We start from the raw sequence: 15,374 nt of genomic DNA on the forward strand, positions 1-15,374 counted from the left end.
TAAACATAAATCATTCATAGCAGTTAAGTTCGCTACCTGAACAAAGTCCTCCACATATTCCTCAATTGACTGGTCTTCCTGGTCGAGACACATAATCTATATTCTTGCTGGAATCATTTGTGTGGTAAGTCTTCTGTAACTGAGGGGCGCTGGACAATGGAGGTGAGGATCCACGTGCAGCTTTATTAATCTAAATAGGCAGGCAAAAGTCAAAACAGAGACAGACAGGAGCATGCAGAAAACACAAAAGCGTGGTCAGAGTACAGGCAAATGGTCAGGACATGCAGCATAACAACATAAACAGTAAAACAAGCAAAGGTCAAAAACTCAAGAAGACAAGGGCTGCTTCTAAATATGTGTTCTTCAGCGTTCTTGCGTCCTTCTGTAACATCATCATCAACCGCCAAAGTTTAGTATTTTCTGAAATTCGTATGAAAATTAGTTTTATTTGTATTGTGCAACGTATATTTGTAAAGATTTCATACATAGTATATATTGTAAAAAGGGGAAAAACAATAAACCGTATGATTGCTGTAAAGTTTAAATCATATTCCATTAAAAACATGTGTAGGTTTTTTGACCATCAGGAACACCCAGGAGAAAACACAACTTCTCATTTCTCACATTGCGCGTTCTCTGTTCTCGCAGTCTCCCGAGTTTGTTCTTCCGAGGTAACTTAGCAAGACCAGTCTCTACAAGAACGCAAATTTGTTCTCAGCGTTCTTGGAATTGAGAAATAGCCAAGAAAACCTTTCTGATCTAAATCTATCTAATTAGTCTAACATGAGCTTACAGCTAAGTGTGTGTAATCAGGGGGAATCAGGAACTGGTGTGTGTGAGGTGCATGATGGAAGGTGTAGTTTATTAAATTGCCAGATGTATAGTTCTCCAGTAATCTGCACAGGCTAGATTGCTGGTGAGTGTGACACTATGAATAAATCTGTATTATTGGATTCTGCAACAATGACAATAGAATTGTACATAGTAATTATTGCAAATAGCAAACTACAGATTATTTTAACAAAAATCTTTGCATTTGAACTGTAACCTTTCAAAAAATTGAATTGTGGAAGTGTAATTATTTAGCTTAAATGTTCATTCATTCATTTTCTATTCAGCTTAGTCCCTTTATTAATCTGCGGTCACCACAGCGGAATGAACCTCCAACTTATCCAGCATATGTTTTACGCAGGGGATGCCCTTTCAGCTGCAACCCATCACTATAAAACATTATACACTCTCATTCATTCACACTAGAGCTGCACGATTAATCATAAAAAGATCGCAATCTCGATTTGACCCCCTAGACGATCTGAATTCAGGATTTCTACGATTCTGTCAATCATATTTTCAAGATCAGGTGAGAAGCAATGGTGGCCGCACAAGCCTTCACATTGTTTTACATACGTTGTTCAGCGACGTCGACACCTCCAAAAGGTGTTGATAGAGTCACATGCTGTATTTACAAGATATAATTCACCTCAAAATGTCTTTTCTGTCTTCATGTAATGTATTTGCGACCGCAAAGTCACATTCAGAGGCCGTCAGTGAGCTGACCGTCAGCTGTTACCACAGGGAGGAAGAAAGGGCGGACGTGCGAGCGCCTCTGAATGAATGTAGCTGACTGATTTCTGCCCAAAAAGTATCCAAAACCTGTCAAAATGCAAAAATACCCACCCAGTCTTTTGTATTCATGAAAATCACGTCAGTGACAGATTTTAAGCAGAAAATTACAGATTGTAAGCATACGTCTCAAACACAATAATTCAACAACAGAATTACCATCAGCAATAATGACAAGGACAAATCTAAAGTCTGTTCAAGTCCACCATTCCAAGTCTATACAAAATTTAGCATTTTAACCAACAGTACTGCTACACAAAGCCTAATGCTGTTTTACCACATGTTTGAGAATAACAATACAAATAGCCCACTCATATTAACCTTTTTTTTACATCTACAGAATCGTGAGAAAGTCGTGACCTTTATTTTAGGCAAAACAATCGCGATTCTCATTTTAGCCAGAATCGTGCAGCTCAAATTCACACTCATACACTACTACGGCCAATTTAAGTCACCCAATTTACCTATAGCGCATGTCTTGGACTGTTGGGGAAACAGGAGCACCCGGAGGAAACCCACGTCAACTCAGGGAGAACATGCAAACTCCACACAGAAATGCCAACTGACCCAGTCGAGGAATGAACCAGCGACCTTCTTGCTGTGAGGCAATCATGCTACCCGCTGCACCACCGTGATGCCTAAGCTGAAATGTTAACATATATCATTCAATCCTATTAATCAAGAATGTACTTCACACAAATCTTGCACACTATTCATATTATATTATAGTGGACATGCAAACAGTGCTTTAATTGAATAGTCTATATTTTATTCATAGAGTAGCAGACTTAGTTGTGGTACCTATAGCTCACTTGCTCCTAATGTCAACCCCTTCTCCACTTGAGTTAAAACAATTGTCATTTGACAAGGAATCTCAGCTTGTATGATTATATCACTGGAGTATGATTATTTTTCACATACAGTATGTACTTCAAAGTGCAGCACGCTGTGCAAATACTGTAGTGGAGACATTATCCGACAGTGTGAGAGCACAGCTTATTAATATTACAGATTCTTCCAAATAAGGTAAAACTGAGCTTGTATTCTAGGGCAAATTTCTAGGAATATAAATGGGCCTGTAAAACAGTTTCTAGATAGATTTTTCACACCCATAAGCCAAATACCTACTATATAGATATCAGCGAACAATATATCAATGCATTTCTTAACATGGTACATTAAACATGAATAATTAGTATGTGACTACAGCGGGAAACTGAACTTCTTTTGATAAACAATGTAAATATATATTGTTAATGGATAAAGTAGCCTTGTGTGATAGTTGGAGAAAAACAATTACATGATCCTCACTTATGCAATCATATGAGAACATCTGAGAAACATCTAATCACAAGTGTTTCACATGAAAATATTGCAAAATCATTTCCATGTGCGTTTCACGTGATGTGTTCCACATACTCCACATGTTAAGCTCATGTTTTGCAAGGAGACCAAGTAATCAGTGTAGCTTGCAGCTCCATCTGTTGGTGAAAACTAGCACTACATGACTGCATCGACAACCAACATGTTGGCATTTTTTTCTAGATATTTTGAACATAAAATAGCTCCAGTTGGAGTTGTGACAATAAAAACAACATCTGATAACCCTAATCTAATTGAAACTGTACATTTCTGTGTATATTTTGCTCACTTTTATACATTGTCATTAGCTTAGCAGCATGCTATTAGACTGCTGTGTCTGAAATATCATATTGTGCAGCAGATGCTACATTATTTATCACCTGCTGTCAATATTAAAAGACTAGTCCCCTCATAAAATGAAAATGGACTCATTCACTCACCCTCATTTGGTTCTAAACCTTTATGACTTTTCTTTTCATGTTGAAGCAAAAAGAAGATGATGGGGTACAGTGCATCAACCTTTCAAAGTTTACTCCAGCACACTATATGCACACTATAGAAAGATTCATCTACAACCTGAAGAGGTGAGGAGAACAAGCTGAGGAAATGACAGGTGAGCAAAACAGGGAATGAATAATTCTGAATGACATCTGAATTGCAGGGCATCTACAGTAAATAGCAAGATGGATTACATATCTTTTACCTAGAGATCTACTTATGGCTCTGGGATTGAATTATGGGCAGCTTTGGGCTTGACAATATTGTTTGTTTGGGTATCTTTTAGATGCATTAACCCAACTTCCCCACAAGCTACGTCCACAGTCATCTCCATTTTTTAGCAGCCTTGAGCTCATTTTCCAGAAATGTTTCCCATTTAATAAAATGAACTCACTGTAAAAAGTGATAAGTTGACTTTATTTTTATTTTTTTAAGTAAACTTTATCATTTAGTAAACGAGTTGCCTTAAAGTTAAATGAATTAACTATGTGCATAATAAAACAAATGAAGTAAAAAAAATTTAAGTAAAGTCAATTTGTCACTTTTAAGATATTAGGATAATCTTAGTTGAATGTTGATAATGTTCATTTTCATGATTATAAATAAAGAAAAACAATACTACATTGCAGTGGTGTATTATCAGAATAATGGGAAGCTCTATAATATTAGTGATGAAGTATTTTGTATGCAGATTTAGTAAAACAGTTATCAATGTCAGGATTATCAATGATAGTAACCACAAGACCCATCAGAGGGCTCTTCAATTACTCCAATGTTCACCCGGACTACACATCCCAGAATCTTTTGCACCTGACAGCTGATACTCATGAACAAGACTCTGATTACACAACATCTGCAGCCAATACAACCAAAACAGTCTCTCTAGGTGCGTTCGAAATCACATACTTATATAGTATGACTATATAGTACGCTAAAAACAGTATGCAAGCCGAGTAGTATGTCAGAATTTATAGAATTTGAAAAACAGTATGCGAGAAGTTCACGGTTGATCTACTACTTCCGGCGAGATTCTGAAGTGTGCATTTGATGGAGACTACGCTATCCCTTGATGTAACATGAGAGAATTCATAAATGGGAGTGAAGCTGCACAACTGATGAGGGTAGATCACGTGATGATAACAAAAGGCCACATATAGTATGTACGAGTTCTAAATCAAATGTAGTACCTACTAAGTAGTAGGCAATTTCAAATTCAACCAAAGTCATTACACTAAGGAAAACAGGAAGACAAAATGTACTACTCGGCTGCTAGAAAAGTACGTTCTATATGGTATGAAGGTCAGTAGTATAAATAAAACTCGTAGCAAGTTGTAATTGCTACATTTCTCAAATATTTGCAAACAATATAGATTGTTAGATTATTAAACGTGAATTCCTCCTTGATAAAGGGAAAATTACTGTGCTAATGGGACTAAACACTTTTCGTCTTCATGTTACCTTAGTGGAATGACTTTGGCTTCATCTGAAATATAAAAACACATGTAAATATATTTCCTTTGTATACTTTTGTATTTTTACAGAATATATACTTTAAATTTTGAGAAATTGAGAAAATAAAGAGGATTTTTACAACCCTACTGCTGCTCTTGTGGATTTTTGCCCATAAAGAGCATTTCTAAACAGCCACTTGAAAGGCTCCATGTTGACATGCACAGATGGCAGAAGATTTCTAGTTTCTTAGCAATCTATATCCAGTCTTGCATGTCTCTGTCTGGATTTGGCCTGATGCCTTCATCTACTGAGATTTGCTATGACTGCTGCTCATTACAGGTTTGTGGAAAAGAGTACTGACAGTCCTTGTACTAGCTAACATGAGCTGTATTTTATAGCACCTTATTTCACCTTAACTGTGCTGCAATTTGACCATTGCTCACCTAAGATAAAAGTCCTCTGTCAAATGTCAAGGAATTAGGAAATACTTCACTGATTAAACTTTCAAGGCCACAACCACTCAAAATGCACTACAACCAATTCAAACTATGTCTATGTTTTACTGATGTCTTGAAACAAAGATTCAGAAGTTGCATGATCAAGTTAATTTATGTTTTATTTTGCTGTAACGGTAACACTTTACACTAACAGTGCATGAATAATGATGTATTAACTAAACATGACTATTATGAACTAATAATAAGTTAATACATGTGCTAATCATAGCAAACTTTACAACATGAGTTCATGAGTATGTTTTGGCTCCTTTGACACCTTTGAGTAACCATTAATCAGTGGTGATTATGCAATCAGTGTAAGTGTTCTGGGACTCCGCCTTCTTTGATGTTTGATTCCTTTCCCCCATATTGTTTCACATTCCACAGTGGACAGACAGTAGAACAACATTTAAAACAACAACACTAACCTTATGAATACTCTAGAGCAATGGTGTCCAAACTCAGTCCTGGAGGGCCGGTGTCCTGCATAGTTTAGCTCTAACTTACCTTAACACACCTGCCTGGAAGTTTCTAGTATACCTAGCTTGATTAGCTGGTTCAGGTGTGTTTAATTGGGGTTGGAATTAAAATTTGCAGGACACCGGCCCTCGAGGACCAAGTTTGGACTCCGCTGCTTTAGAGAGTTGTGCAGCAAAGCTGTTACAGATGTATCCACAACTGTACGATTACTCACAGAGAGATTTTAAGGACTCAGTTGGGGTCTCACACCAAAAAAGAAGCACACCATGTCATGCCAAATTTTTTATATGTTTACATGTTGTACCATTTGGTGTCTGTTTAAGCCAAATAGAAGTGCCACAATGATGTTTCGCATAGTGAAGTCTTTTTGCCAGATGTTAATGTTGTTGTTATTGTGTTTAGGGGTACACACATGCAGAGTGACACATTTACAAACCTGCCTACTGCAGCACAAAGGTGTTGGAGTGTTCAAGAAATGTGTACTGGCACTCATACTTTTTAAACTTTTTTGTCCTTAAACAATAAAAAGAACTTTGACTGAAGGCGGTATTGTGGCTCAGTGGTTAGCACTGTCACCTCATAGCAGAAAGATCACTGGTTCAAGTCCCGGCTGGCCAAGTTTGCATTTCTGTGTTGAATTTGTATATTTTTCCCGTGTTCGCGTGGATTTCATCTTTGAGCTTTTATTTCCCCTACAATCCAAAGAAATGCACTATAGGTGAATTGAATGAATTAACTTGGCCGTAAATTGTGAATGAGTGTGTATAAATGTTTCCTGGTACTGGGTTGAGGATGGGCATCCGCTGTGTAAAACATATGCCGGAATAGTTGGTGGTTTATTTCGCTGTGACCAACAAAAGATACATTAAAATTATTCATTCATTCATTCGTTCATTCATTCATTTTATTTTCAGCGTAGTCCCTTTATTAATCTGGGGTTGCCACAGGGAAATGAACCACAACTTATCCAGGATATGTTTTACATAGTGAATGCCCTTCCAGCTGCAACCCATCACTGGGAGTTTGTATATTCTGTATAGTAATTATATAGCATATTTGTGTTACTTTCAGCTTCTCTCCCCCTTTTTTTTCCTGCCAGTGCTTTAGTTTATTTATTCTGCATAGTAGTTCACCAGTATCTTGTATGCCTTATATATGAAACTGTAGTGCCATGCCAGCAGGGGGAGCCCTCGCCCGACTACTGAATCAGCAGAACCGTCAGAATCGGCAGGTTAGCGCAGAAGCTCCATTGAATATACTGGGGTAAAATAAATGCTCATATTATAAAGACATGGCGGGGAAAATGTAATTTAATGCTGTGCTTCTTGTACAATCTGAGTCCCACTTTATATCGGATATCACTCAGCCAGTGGAGATCGCTGATTTTTAAAGAAAACAGACCTTAAACGCACCGATTTTGCAATGGCATACAGTTCGCTGGAAACGATTAACCCAGGTTACTGGCAAATTAAAAGTCCTATTAGCATGCTTCGGCATATACCCTGTTGCCAGTTCAACTGCCTTACCAAGCATTTCCAAGAGACTTTCATGACTGCCTGCCTTTGTGTGACCCTGCCTGACTTGATCAACTACATTATCTGTCTTTACCCTCTTGCTCTGTTTTGAACTGCTTATTGTTGCCTTGAACTTTTGCCTGCCTTCTCACCATTTCTTCTGGATTTGCCCCTGTGTATCTTGATCTGTTTTGGATAGATAGTTGTTATACTGAACCTTTGTCTGAACTCTCGCTATGTTGTCTGGATGTGCCCCTGCGTTTATTGACTGTATATATAATGAGATTGAAATAAGATTAAAAAACTTTTTTTAATTAAGATAAGAAATATTGTTATACCACTTGTGACTTCTTTGGGAAATAACGCTTGTCGTAGACATCACAGCATGATTGATCGTGATGGAACGTGTAATCTTGCACATAATGGTATATGCGGGAGTATGCGAAAGAACTTTTGATTTGTCAGTAACCTGGGTTGCGCTTCCGTTCAACTGTATGCCATCACAAAATCAGTCAAGATTTTATTTAGACAAAATCACAAAATCGCTGCTTAAGCTGAATGAAAATGAATTAATGAATTGAATGAATGAAGCATACTGAAGTCTTTAATCAATATGAATTCAAAAATGACATGATTTGCAACAATTTGACTTATTTTTCCATACTTGGTCTTGCTGCACTGTGAATAACACCACAAATGATAAAAACTAATAAAGTTTTACTGTTGGTGTGGGCACTAACATAAGATGCATTCACACCTTATTGAAAAGACATTTTATTTAGATAGACCTTTGACTTTATATTAACTGTAAGTAACTTTGCAACTATACGTCAACTAATACTCATTGGAGCATCTTTAGATTGTCTGCTAATACTTTATTTTTATGGTCCCCCAACAAACATTCTACTAAGTAACTTTGCAGCTGCCAGCTATACTATTCTACTAACCTAAATCTAATCCTGACCTAAAAACTCTACTAATGCTTTAATGAAAGCTGGTTGACATAGTCACAAAATAAGAACAAAGTCTAAAATGGACTAAATAAATTCTGACTAGTAAAAAGTGGACAAGATAAATGATGTTAACTTGTCTTTATTCATGAATATGCTTATAAAGCTTAAATTCCTTTAAAAGTTAAACTTATAGTTTTTGATTGAAACATGACCTATTACCTCAGAAGATTTAGGATATGGTGGAACAGAACTGGGAATACAACAAAGTTTGTCTAAAAGAAGAAGGAAGATTTTGCTTACGTTGTTTTCCTCAGTTAAATAATATGTTGGAAGTCATCCATTTTCAGGGTATATGACCTAGTTTTGTCTTTAAGAGCACTGGTTCTGAGTGAGGAGACCGTGTTAAAAGCTGCTGAAAATAGAGTGAGATGTTGCTTATTTTTTATTTAGGTTTCTCTGTGGACCAGTGCCATGGTGCAAACACTAGAACCTGAAACCCCACGATGTATTAAATTTAAACTAATAATAACAGCTTGGGAAAACTGATAGTTATGATTACATAACACATTTCCAGACAGTATTTTCAGTAGGCTTAGATATCTCGTTCAATAGGCCTATATATATAGTCACTAGAAAGTTCTCTCTGACATTTTTGTCAAAATTGAGTTATTGACATATTCTTATTAAATGACAAGATATTCACTTTATGGGATGTTTTTTTTTATAAGTTGTTTGCATTTTAACGCTTTGATTTAAAAAACAAATGGTACACACATACTGTTTGCTATGAAATGCAAATACTTTAAAGCTCATTATCTCAAAATCATTCAGAACGCAGATAGAATGTTAAATTTCCAAGATATATATATATATATATATATATATATATATATATATATATATATATATATATATATATATATATATATATATATGACCCATATGTTGCACTGATATATATATATATATATATTTATTTATTTATTTTTTTTTGGAAAATAACCAAAAATGCATTTTAGAAATCAAAATAATCACTTTTTATGTTACGCCAAAAATCATTAAAATAATGATCACGTTCCATGAAGACATTTTCTAAATTTCTTTCTGTGAATCTATCAAAACATACATTTTTATTAGTAGAACTAATATGCATTGCTATTTAATTTATACAACTTAAAAAAAAATCTGAATATATAGATTTATTTAAACCCTCACATTTCAGATGATTAAATAATTGTATTTCGATTGTCCTATCTTAAACAAAAGACATGAATAGAAAGCTTAAAAAATGAAATCTCAATTTGCGGTCCAGGGCGACTTTAAAACATATACATTTAAATCAATGCATACAGTATTAAATATAACAATTGGTCGGTTTATACATTTCAGAATCTCCAAAATAGTATCCCACGCATATCTCACGAATTTACTTTTATAATACAGATCATCAAATCTTTAAAAAAGAACTGACCCTTGTTCAGATCCAAGTTGTTTTATGTCCAATAGACCACCAGAGGGCGAACTTACACCATCTAAGCAACATTTCTCAGCCTGCGAAACAGAGGTAACCAATGAGATGTAGTTCAACAATGAATTTGAATCTCTCTCTCTCTCTCTCTCTCTCTCTCTCTCCCTCTCTCTCTCTCTCTCTCTCTCTCTCTCTCTATTACACAATATATAGTGTATGTAAAAATGGTTATGGATGTATTTTGCAGTTATTAATGAGTGCTCACAGTTGGTTATTACCGTTTATAGTGTTGATGAATGTACAGTTGTTTATGAATGCTCGGTTCATTAAATGATATGTGCTTAATGAACGGATTGTTTGTTGTTGTGAATATAGCATGTTGTTGCCTGAAACTTAGAGGAAACGTGGCCACTACAGAATCCTCTGTGGCTTTATGTAGACACAATCTGTCCATTTATAACACACACACACTCACACACACACCAACACATGCACGCACACACAAGAGGAAATGAACCTGCCATATGCTATTGTGCATTTCTTCCCCTTACGCAGGCCTATGCTGTTCTCTGAAACACATGCACCTACACACACTTGTGATGCTCATCATTTTGTTGGTGGCAGTTTCTTGAACACTTAGAGGAGTTTTTTTTTAGCTGCCCTTGTGTAAAATATGGAAATAAAGTCTAGAAAAAGATTAGTAAAACTTGAATACAACAAAATTATAAACATAAAAAGTATTTTCTAAATTTGCTTTCTAAAAATGTGGTATTTCAAAACAGTATTACAAAAAACTATAAAAATCGACTTTATTAAATGTTTTAAAACTTTTTTATATTATTTTAAAACTATTTTATATTTTGTTATGCAGATTTATTAGCTGCACATCCATGATGCGAGTCTCCTGTTCCTCCACATTGAGCTCTGGTGTCTGTGGAGGCCATTTGAGTTCACTGAACTGTCATGTTCAAGAAACCAGTCTGAGAGGATTCACACTTTGACATGGCGCATTATCCTGCTGGAAGTAGCCTTCAGAAGATGGGTACACTGTGGTCATAAAGGGATGGGCATGGTCAGCAACAATACTCAGGTAGGCTGTGGCATTGACACAATGCTCAGTTGGTACTAATAGGCCCAAAGTGTGCCAAGCAAATATCCCTCACACTATTACACCACCATCACCGGCTTAAACCGTTGATACAAGGCAGGCAGGCTTCATGCTTTCATGTTGTTGACACCAAATTCTAACCCCACCAATCGAGACTTACCAAACTAGGCAACATTTTCCCAATCTTCTGTTCAATTTTGGTGAGACTGTGCGAATTGTAGCCTCAGTCTCCTGTTCTTAGCTGACAGGAGATGAACCAGTGTGGTCTTCTGCTGCTGTAGCCCATCCGCCACAAGGTTTGACGTTTTCAGAGATGCTCTTCTGCAAATCTTGGTTGTAACGAGTGGTTATTTGAGTTACTGTTGCTCGAACTAGTATGGCCATTCTCCTCTGACCTCTGACAGCAACAAGGCATTTGTGCCTACAAAACTGTCTATCACTGGATTTTTTTCTCTTTTTCGGACCATTCTTTGTAAATCCTGGAGATGGTTCTGCGTGAAAATCCCAGTAGATCAGCAGTTTCTGAAATACTCAGACCAGCTCGTCTGGCACCAACAACCATGCCACATTCAAAGTAACTTAAATCACCTTTCTTCCCCATTCTGATGCTCTGTTTGAACTGCTGCAGATCGTCTTGACTGTATACATGCCTAAATGCACTGACTTGCTGCCATGTCATTGGCTGGTCAGAAATTTGTGTTAACGAGCAAGTGTACCTAATAAAGTGGCCAGTGAGTGTACATACTGTATATTAGGTCTATTACAAGTGCACAGCTTTTACACAGGAGTTGCCAGTATGACAGCGTATGTATTGGTTGTTGATTATAATTGAGATTACATGTATTGTTTATTTATTTTTAGGTCAAGGCATTTTAAAGTTGTTATTTTGTTTTTAAGATCAGAAATGAAATGATTTTTTAAATTCATAGTCCTGTTCTTACCTGTTGAAATGATTGATTTGTTCATTGCAGTAGTTTGATTTTAGCTGTTTGTGTTTGTTTTTTATGGTTGTTTAGTCTGTGAAGGCATTTCAGTAAGCTGTGTCATTTCAGTCTTTAAATACCAGCTAGATCTCTCATTCCTGTTGAATTGTGTGCCCCTAAATCTTACCAACAGACCCACAAGATGGCTTATCTCTGCCCCACAGAATTCACACAATAGCAATAGAGAGACAGCAGAGATAAACGGGGCCCCACGGCCCCGTAAGAGCCGCGGGTTGGAACGCATACATTAACATTAAACAGCAATATATTACAGTGATAACAGTCAAAGCGGTGACACAGGAATTTGTTTTGACTTGAAAAGAAATAAAGGCCCTGTCACCGCAATTCAGGTGGAGATGGAGGGATTTTCTGAAAAAAGGGCAGAATTGGCTCCTTTGGTAATTGGTATGTGCAATGGTTCCCTTCCAAAGTTACATTTCAGCAGCCGGTGGCACCTTATTGATCTCCAGTTTAAAAATGCCATGCCAACCGTGAAGGATTGTGCAACTTTGTGTGTCTTTAGCTGCTGTTTTGAATAAAGAATAACATGCATGGGTAACAGATAGAGGGCAGCAAAACCCAACACAAACTCTCAATGAATAAAACTAATTCACCCTAAAAATTGGATAAAAGATGCTTGTAATCATTTCTTCACCCTCATGTTATTCCAAATCCATACATTTTTTATTTCTTTTTTTTTCTGTGAAACACAAAAGATGTTTGCAGCATGTTTTAAGCTTTTCTTTCATGCTATTATTTCTGCTAAATTTGTAATTTTGTGTTCAACAGAAAAAAGGCAGCATGTTTTGAACAGCAAAAAAAAAAAGTATATTGTTATTGCATACAAAGGGAGTAAAAGAGTGAATGGAACATTTCAGGCAACGCAGTGGTGCAGTAGGTAGTGCTGTCGCCTCACAGCAAGAAGGTCGCTGGTTCGAGCCTCGGCTAGGTCAGTTGGCATTTCTGTTTAGAGTTTGCATGTTCTCCCCGCATTTGCATGGGTTTCCTTAGGGTGCTTCGGTTTCCCCCCACAGTCCAAAGACATGCGGTTCAGGAGCCTCATGTAAGAAGATTTGTGTTGAATTCATACTAAAACATTGCGTATGCACAAAGCTGTAAATGTGCGTACGCAGTAAAAAATTCAGAGGTATGAAACACTGCGTACGCAGAATTCCACACATATTCTCTTTATACATCCGAATTAACGTAAAAATGAGTGCACGTGCACAAGCGCAAAACCCCTCCTTGCCTCCTCCCTTTAAGAAAAATGGTAATGACTCTACTTTGGCAAAACCAAACGAAAAAGCAATGGCAAAAGCACGCAAGAAGTGAAGCTTTAAACAGAATGTGAATTGGAGTTGCTCCTTTCAGAGGTAGACCGGAGAAAAATGGTGTTATTTGCAAGTTTGTCCTCCGGAATTAATAACAAAAGAAAAAAAAAATAGAGTGGGAGAGTTTAGCTGACGGCAAAGCTGTGGTAGCTGCAGTAGGTAGTGCTGTCGCCTCACAGCAAGAAGGTCGCTGGTTCGAGCCTCCACTCAGTTGGCATTTCTGTGTGGAGTTTGCATGTTCTCCTTGCATTCGAGTGGGTTTCCTCCGGGTGCTCCGGTTTCCCCCACAGTCCAAAGACATGCGGTACAGGTGAATTGAGTAGGCTAAATTGTCCGCAGTGTATGAGTGTGTGTGTGAATGTGTGTGTGGATGTTTCCCAGAAATGGGTTGCAGCTGGAAGAGCATCTGCTGCGTAAAAACTTGCTGGATAAGTTGGCAGTTCATTCCGCTGTGGTGACCCCGGATTAATAAAGGGACTAAGCCGACAAGAAAATTAATGAATGAATGAGTTTAGTTGACGCGGTTAACGCAGTGGGGTCTGAACATCGCACTGTGAGTAAATTAAAAAAGAAATGGTAAAAATTAAAAAAGAAATGGTCCGATGTAAAGGTGTAAAATTTTTGTACTGTCTGTAGCAGCGTGAGTGGCATAACTTGTAAAGCGCATGGCATCATGTTTCGACGCGATTGATCATAAACCAGGTTCAAATCTAGCATCTGATGAACTCATTCTTCTTTTTGCCCCCACTACATATCAGATTTTGCCTAATCTTCATCACGAGGAAGACGAGCAGAAATCATTAACAAGTGTGTGTAATATGTTAAGAGCATTTGAGCATCATATTTTATTTGCACATTTATTGAATGGAAATGTTTCCGATTCACGTATGCAAATTCGTCTTCAGATGGCGCCTTTATAGCAATGTTCGTGCAGTCAATCGCTCTGATTAGATTGGGCAAACCGGCGACCGCTGCAAATTGCATTTTAATGTTTTGCTGGTCAACTGCATGGTATGGAAACCTTATATACCTGCTATGCGGATGATCCCGATACAGCTGCCATTGCACTGCTCAAAGATACTTTGCAGTGAGCAGTTTAACATTATTGCCTCTAGGAGTTGCTAATGGAAATGAAACAGACACACGCAAGAAATGCACGAACACCAGACATGAAGTTGGCATGGACACATTCTCACGTTCATTTCATTGTTGGTAAATCCAAACGCGAGCGTAAAATCTGGCCTACGCAAAGTTTTTGTGCATACACAGCGTTGATAAATGAAGCCCCAGGTGAATTGGGTAAGCTTAAATTGTCCGCAGTGTATGAATGTGAATAAGAGTGTATGAGTATTTCCCAATAATGGGTTGCAGCTGGAAGGGCATCCGCTGCGTAAACATGTGCTGGATAAGCTGGCAGTTCATTAGCAGTTCAATGAATGAATGAATGAATAGACCATTTCAATGTGGTCATGTCATTTGGCCCATGGACATTTCCTGCTTGTTATCAAACTATTTTATTACTGCAACAAGAGGCAATTGAATCATAACTTCAAGTTAAATCAGCTAAAATAATTTTTTTTATCAATATGTGGCTCTTTTTGGATTCTTAGAAGCTATAGAAATGAAAAATGTAGAACAGGAAATGCGTTGTATGGACCATTGTTTTTGTTTACATCCCTCAAAATGGTCTGTAACAATGTCATTATATTCTCAACAACTCATCTATATGAACTGATGAGAATTCTTATCATAAATAAACGACACGGAAATTGTTATTTTATGTTATAAGATGGGCACAGTGGCTAGCACAATCGCCTCACAGCAAAAAGGTCGCCTTGGGTTGATCAAGAGACTTCATAGACAAATTAGGAAAGAGTACAGGTAGGAAATAACATGCCCAAAAACGAAATTTCCACAGGACGTCAAGTCTGTAATGTGGTCAAGAAATGTACATGTGATGTATGTTAGCCATTACAACTTCTCTAATGGTCAAGATGTACATTTTTACATTGCTTCTATTCAGTGCATGTTTAGTTTTATTAATCCTTTTATCTGGTTTGTGGAGTATCTGTGCAAGTGCGCCCTCTAGCTTTGAGTATGAATGA

At 37.2% G+C, this 15,374-nt stretch overlaps 1 long non-coding RNA gene across 1 annotated transcript in view; it reads left to right on the forward strand.

The window, feature by feature from the left end:
* LOC141378763 (uncharacterized) overlaps positions 1-13,833 on the forward strand; it is a 28,383-nt gene extending 14,550 nt beyond the window's left edge. Inside the window, exons 2-3 of the long non-coding RNA XR_012394092.1 lie at positions 3,472-3,598; positions 10,719-13,833. This is a non-coding gene — a long non-coding RNA (uncharacterized lncRNA). The remainder of the gene's footprint in view (positions 1-3,471; positions 3,599-10,718) is intronic.
* The last annotated feature ends 1,541 nt before the right edge of the window (positions 13,834-15,374 follow it).

The sequence above is a fragment of the Danio rerio genome, chromosome 18, assembly GCF_049306965.1.
Source record: "Danio rerio strain Tuebingen ecotype United States chromosome 18, GRCz12tu, whole genome shotgun sequence".
NCBI lineage: Eukaryota > Metazoa > Chordata > Actinopteri > Cypriniformes > Danionidae > Danio > Danio rerio.